Raw genomic sequence first — 6902 nt, forward strand, 5'->3', positions numbered from 1 at the left:
TAAGGAAGGTCAATATTTAGCTTTCTGAGGACTCACCAGACTGCTTTCCAAAGTGGTTGTGTAAGTGTACATTCACACACACACACACACACACACACACACACACACACACACACTCACAACGTTTTCTTGATCCATTCTTCTACTGAGGGGCATCGGGGTTGGTTCCATATCTTACCTATGGCAAATAATGCTACATTAAACATTGTTGTGGTGGTAGTTTTAGTGTGGACTTGTTTATGATCATTTGGGTGAATGCCCAAAAGTGGGATTGCAGTGTAATAGGGGAGCTCTATGTGGAGTCTTTTGAGGAACCTCCAAACTGCTTTCCAAAGTGGATGAACAAGCTTACACTCCCACCAAGAATGCAGTAGGATCCTTTCCAGCATCTGTTGTTGTAAAAATATGGAACGATTCACTAATTTGCGTGTCATCCTTGGGCAGGGACCATGCTGAACTTCTCTGTATGTTCCAATTTTAGTGTATGTGCAGCCAAATTGAGCACAGAACAATTTTTATATATAAAGAGTAATTAATTTTCTTAAACTAGACAATTAAACAAAAAGTAAGTTCAAAAGAATTGTGAAATTTTAGAACCATGTATTTCTTATGTAAGCACACATTTAAGAATAAAGTCAAGGTTGACATGCCAAAAACAAAATAATTCCAGATATTTGTTTTTCATGAGATGTGTAGGAGGAGGAATTCAATTATTCTACACAAGGCACCTGTCATAATGTTCATTGCAGCAAATGTTAAAGTTTGTTAAAAGTTTTAATATTTTAAGTATGTTTAATTTTGGGATTTGCTTATATATGACAAAATTAAGACTGGTGGCAGGTCTTAAAATTTTTCGATAAAGTATATAATATTTCTGGTAGCATGTACTGGTAAGTATGTATATTTCAGAGTTTATAGAAACTTTACTAATGAGAAGGTGCAACGACTGTGTAAAGAAGCAGAGTGAAGAGTTAAGATTTTAAGTACAGAGTTTCTGTTAAATCTTTAGGGCTCCCTTACATTATATGTTAGTGATGAACAAATATTGATATAAGCCACATACAAATGATGAGATGAACTATAAATAGTAATCTTAGTGGGTAAATTTAAAGGCTACTGATATCTTTATCCAATTTTAAATGTACAGGAATATGAGAAAATAGTAAAATCTACTGTGTACACTTCAAATACTGAAAACCCTGGTAATTGTTTTGTTTTTTATTTTAGTCATCATTAATATTTAATTATTGTTTTCTTTATTTATAGAATTTTTCCTTGTTGTAATATAATACAACTTTTTGTGAGTCGTGATTAAGAGGTACTTTGAAAATGTTATTGGGATGGCCACACCATTTTTCATAGGTGCATGTGAATTTACAAAGAGCAAAACTAAAAACAAAATATTGATTACAAATTTTATCAAGTAGAGTCTGAATCAGGAGTGTTGATAAATGTCCACACCTAAAATCTTAACCCTAGGCTGAGGTAGTGGTATTACAGAGTTGAGGACACAAAATTGAGAAACTGTGTTTTGTTTTGTGTTTTTGCTTTGTTTTTGTTGGTTGTGGGGCTTGAACTCTGGGTCTTGGGTACTGTCCCTCAGCTCTTCAGCTCAAGGCTAGCGCTACCACTTGAGCCACAGCACCACTTTCATCTTTTTATGCTTATGTCGTGCTGAGGAATGAAATCCAGGACCACATGCATGCAAGGCAAGCACTCTACCACTGAACCACCTTCCCAGCACCTCAGAAACTGATTTAAAAAATCATCTGAACAATATTTGCTTTCTGCTCTGGGTTATATAACAAAATATGTGAACACATTTTTATATTTTTGTGAATTGTAATACTTCTAAGTTTACACTAACTGCAGCCAATTTATCCTTTTCAAAGTCAAGAAATATTTCTGAGAGTTTGCTTCTGTGAAGACTGTTTTTGCATTTATAATTTCTTCTGAGTCATTTTTATTTTTTATCAAAATAACTTTATATTTTATGTTGATGAGTTATCATACATCAAATACCTTCAAATGTACAGGTAGAGTCTCAATATAGCAGTATGAATATTCTCATACACTTCTCGTTTATTTGTTATGCACTTTAAGTATGATATTTCTCTCTCTTTCACCCTCTCTCCTTTCTACTCTTTCTCTTTCATGCTCCATGTCTGCTATTTAGAATTTCTTCTGGTCTACTATTATCCTTCAGGATCAACTGGTTTTGTGGGAACATGATAGGGACCATCAGTTACCCTTGCATTCTTTAAGAGTTATAACAGTGACGTGAAATTATGCTTTGCCAATGGAAATGGCAAAACAACAGCTCTAGAAATTCCTTTTCACTTTTAGTACTATTATAAATTTTATCTCATACGAATCATTGGGACTGATAAGATACTTTTAGCCTGGCACCTAAAAGTTCTTTTTCTTTTACAAACAACATTTTTCTTATATTATCAGTAAGTAAAAAAAACAAAGCTATCCTATGGAAAGTAGGCTGAAGTTGTTCACATGGATGAAAAACAAGGTAATGGGGGAAGTGAGTACAAAGGATACCCCTCATATAGCACAGATCCTTACAGCAGTTTATCATGTACACTTTGTGATAAGGACAATGTGCTGGGAACTGCAAATTAAATCACTGAACACCTGATATATATATATATATATATATATATATATGCACATATATTTATATATGTATATTTATTTATATATGCATAAATGTATATATAGGCCCATATATGTACACAAGAATGTTACTATACACACAAATACACACATATGTACACACATGTACACAAGCACAAATGGAGAAAGACACATAGATATAGCCAACACAAGTTTCACTAGTTGTTGAATATGCCTTAGACAGAATGTTTGGAAACAAATGTATTGAAGATGTATTTTTCTCTAAGAGTTCTTTTACCACTCCTCTCATCTCTTCCAACTGGTAGGTTTAGAGAGATTCGACTTGAAAAATGCAGTACAAGTGATAGCAAGTCACTCGGAATTCTCAATAATTATAGGTCGTATGGTGTCTCCCAGCTCCCCATGGAGTGCTTGATCTTGTAGACATTCCCAACAGCCAAAGGAGTAGGACAATATCCTTGTTAAGAATGAAGTTATAAGGCTTTAAATGGCATCATTCCTTGGGCTCTTTTCCAACAGCCAGCATCAATTCCTAAGCAGATGAGTGACTCCCCAGAAGACTGGAATGCAGGTCAAAATTTAACCAACCCATATGAAAAGTCTAAAGTGAGAAATGTTGACTGAGGTCATGCTGATGTCCTTGCCACGAAAATGAGAAAAAAAGCAAGTTTTTTATGTATTAAAATTTGAGAATAATTTGTAACCTGTCAATAAATGTGTAGAACACAAGTATAACAACTTACAAAAGATGATGTGCATTTCATTTATATGCTTTTGGACTTGGAAAATGTTTTTAAGTGTGTCTACACAAGTAGATCAGTATGAAACAAGCCAGCATTTTTTCATTTAAGATACAAGGAAAAGATACAGGTTGACCCATTGTAACAATGAGATTTGCAAGATACTACTAGAGGGGGGTGGACGGAGGTGTTATGGATGTGTGAAGGGAAGGAATAGTAGGGGAAAATCAAAGGAGGTGGTAAAAATGCTCAATCAGAAATGTACTCATTACCTTACTTATGTAACTGTAACCCCTCTGTACAGTATCTTTACAATGAAATATATATTAAAAACATACAAGGAAAACTGTACTTATAGCAAGTGGTATTTGTCACTCAATATAAGTAAGTTATTGGTTTTAGGACCACAAGCATACTAAAATTTTGGATGCTCAAATTCTCTACATAAATACAGTATATTATTTTCATTAGACTCTGCCCACAACCTAGTGCAGTGTAATTTCTGTGAAAATTTTTACTACATTCTATGTTTGTAATGGAAAATAAAATATATGCACTATCAACAGATACAAATTTATTTCAGATAGTTTTTGTCTGCATTTTGTGGATGGAATTGTGAGAGCTAATTTGAAAAGCACAAACTTAATCACCAAGAGCAGTCTTCAAGATGTAACAAAGATCTATAACAGCATCATTGAATGGTATGGGACTCTAAGGAGAAGTACTTGAATTAAAACATTATCAGAAAGTGTAAGCATGCAAAGACTATTTAGAAATGCAGCTGCTAGATTTCTAATGGAGAGCTTTTATAACATTTTGTGAAACAAAAGTCAGGACCTCATGGAAGTGTAGACAATTTTCCTCCACCTTTCTGTCAATCTTGTTCATTATCAATCATAACATAGCTAATCTAGAATAATCTTGTAATAAGAAAATGTTTATGAGAAGTGAGGGAAGATAGTGGAGGAGAAGCTGGAAGCTAAACAATCTCTAGCATAGAAAGCAGTTTTAGTGTTCCAGAGAACAGTACTAGGCTAGAGTATCACACCAAGTGTGCCATCACAATACAGAGTTTGGCTAGAGAGGGAAAATCCAGGGAAGGAGACAGATCTGAACAGTTGCTCTAGCCATGGCTGAGGCAGCTTTGGTGGCGGCCATAGCCATCCCGCCATACCTACAACAGAGAGGGTCCAGGAAAAAGGCACCAGACACAGTGGGTGAGCAGATTCAACTCAACACCAGCAACAACTGAAAAGGAGTAAATGAGTTAAACAGGCCCATATCAAACATTGAAATAGAAAAAGGAGTAAGAGACCTCCTGTCTAAGAAAAGCCCAGGACCACATGGATTTACAGCGAAATTCTACAAGGCTTTCAAAGCAAAGCTCATACCAATACTCTTCCAACTCTTCAATGAAATTGAAAGAGAAAGTTCACAACCAAACTAAGTCTATGAAGCCATAATAAACTTCATCCCAAAACCAGGCAGGAAAATCATCAATGAAAGAGGATTAGACACACATTACATTGATGAACATCGATGCCAAACTTCTCAACAAAATTTTGGCCAAATAATTCAACAATTCATCCAAAAAATTACATACCATGATGAAACAGGATTCAGTTCAGGGATGCAAAGCTGGTTCAATATACACAAATCCATTAATTAACACTACTTTATGATGAAGTTTCTGAATAAACTAGGAATCCAGGGAACATTCCTCAATAAAATAAAGGCTGTATATGACAAACCTGCAGCCAGCATTATACTTAATGGTCAAAAAGTAAAGACATTTCCTCATAACTCAAGGAACGAGACAAGGACGTCCACTCTCTCCACTTCTTTTCAATGTACTATTAGCATGCCTAGCTACAGCAATAAGAAAAGATGAAAACATAAAAGGGATCCAAACAGGGAAAGATGAAGTAAATCTCTCCCTCTTTGCAGATGACATGATCTTGTATTTAAAGAATCCCATGGACTCCACTCCCAAATTACTCATGCTGATTCAAAACAATGGCAATGTATCATGGTATAAAATTAACCCTCAAAAATAGGTTGCTTTTCTGTATGCCAACAATGAGAAAAGCGTGGCTGAAATCAGAAAAGCAACTCCATTCTTAATAACCCCACAAAAAATAGAATACCAATGAATTAACTCAACCAAAGAAATAAAGAATCTCCATGATGAAAACTTTAAAAACCTGAAAAAGGAAATCAAAGACAGAACTTAGAAAGTGAAAAAACTCCCTTGATCCTGGATTGGAAGGATTAACATCGTGAAAATGGCAATAATTCCCAAGGCTATCTACAAATTCAATGCAATACCTATCAATATTTCAATCTCATTTTTCACGGAAATAGAAGAGGCAATCCAAAAAGTCATATGGAATGATAAAAGGCAATGAATAGCATTAACAATCCTTAACAGAAAGAACAGTGCTGGAGTAATATCAATACCAAATTTCAAACTGTACTATAAAGCCTTAGCAATTAAAACAGCTTCGTACTGGCACAAGAACAAACCTCAGAACCAATGGAATAGAATTGAAAACCCAGAAATAAGCCTACAGACCAATAGGCACCTAATCTTTGATAAAGGAGATAAAAAATAGAATGCAACAAAGACAGCCTCTTCAGTAAAAGTGCTGGCAAAATTGGTTAATCACTCATAGAAAACTAAAGCTAGATCCTTATATATCATCCTGTACCAAATCAACTCCAAATGGATTAAAGACCTCAGAGTCAAAGCAGATACTCTGAAAACATTACAGGATAGAGTAGGATATACCCTAGGTATCCTTTGCAGAGGCTGAAATTTTCTTAATAGAGACCCAGAAGCACAAAAAAATCAAAGAAAGTTTGGACAAATGAGATTGTATGAAATTGCAGAGCTTCTGCATGGCAAAGGACATGGCTGGCAAGATCAATAGAAAGCACATTGATTGGGAGAAGATCTTCACTAGCCATGCAATAGACAAAGGTCTCATATCTAAAATATATGTGGAACTCAAAACATTAAATCCCCCAACAACAAATCCTCAAAGAAACAACTGCCCAATAAATAAGTGGACTAAAGACTTAAAGAGAAACTTCTCTGAAAAGGAAAGAAGGAAGGTCAATAGATACATGAAGAAATGATCAACCTCCCAAGCCATAAAAGAAAAGCAAATCAAAACAACATTTAGATACTACCTCACCCCATCCTTGAGGGGATGTGGCCAGAAGGGAACCTTACTGCATTGTTGGTGGGAGTGTAACTTGTTCAACCACTTTGGAGTAGTATGAAGGTTCCTCAAAAGATTCCACCTAGGGGCTGGGAAGGTGGCTCAGTGGTAGAGTGCTTGCCTTGCATGCATGAGGCCCTGGGTTCCATTCCTCAGCACCACATAAGCAAAAAGAAAAAAGCCAGAAGTAGCGCTGTGGCTCAAGTGGTAGAGTGCTAGCCTTGAGCTGAAGAGCTGAGGGACAGCGCCCAGGCCCAGAGTTCAGGCCCCACGACTGGACCCAAAA

The 6902-nt window shown here is 35.8% G+C and overlaps 1 non-coding gene across 1 annotated transcript; it reads right to left on the bottom strand.

Moving 5' to 3' along the window:
- Positions 1 to 399: 399 nt before the first annotated feature.
- LOC138803581 (U6 spliceosomal RNA) lies at positions 400 to 505 on the bottom strand. Its single transcript, XR_011364983.1, has one exon. It is a non-coding gene; the product is annotated as a U6 spliceosomal RNA (small nuclear RNA).
- Between the last annotated feature and the right edge of the window lie 6397 nt (positions 506 to 6902).

Source organism: Dipodomys merriami, unplaced genomic scaffold, assembly GCF_024711535.1.
Source record: "Dipodomys merriami isolate MVZ:Mamm:240054 unplaced genomic scaffold, mDipMer1.0.p SCAF_341, whole genome shotgun sequence".
Taxonomy (NCBI): Eukaryota; Metazoa; Chordata; class Mammalia; order Rodentia; family Heteromyidae; genus Dipodomys; species Dipodomys merriami.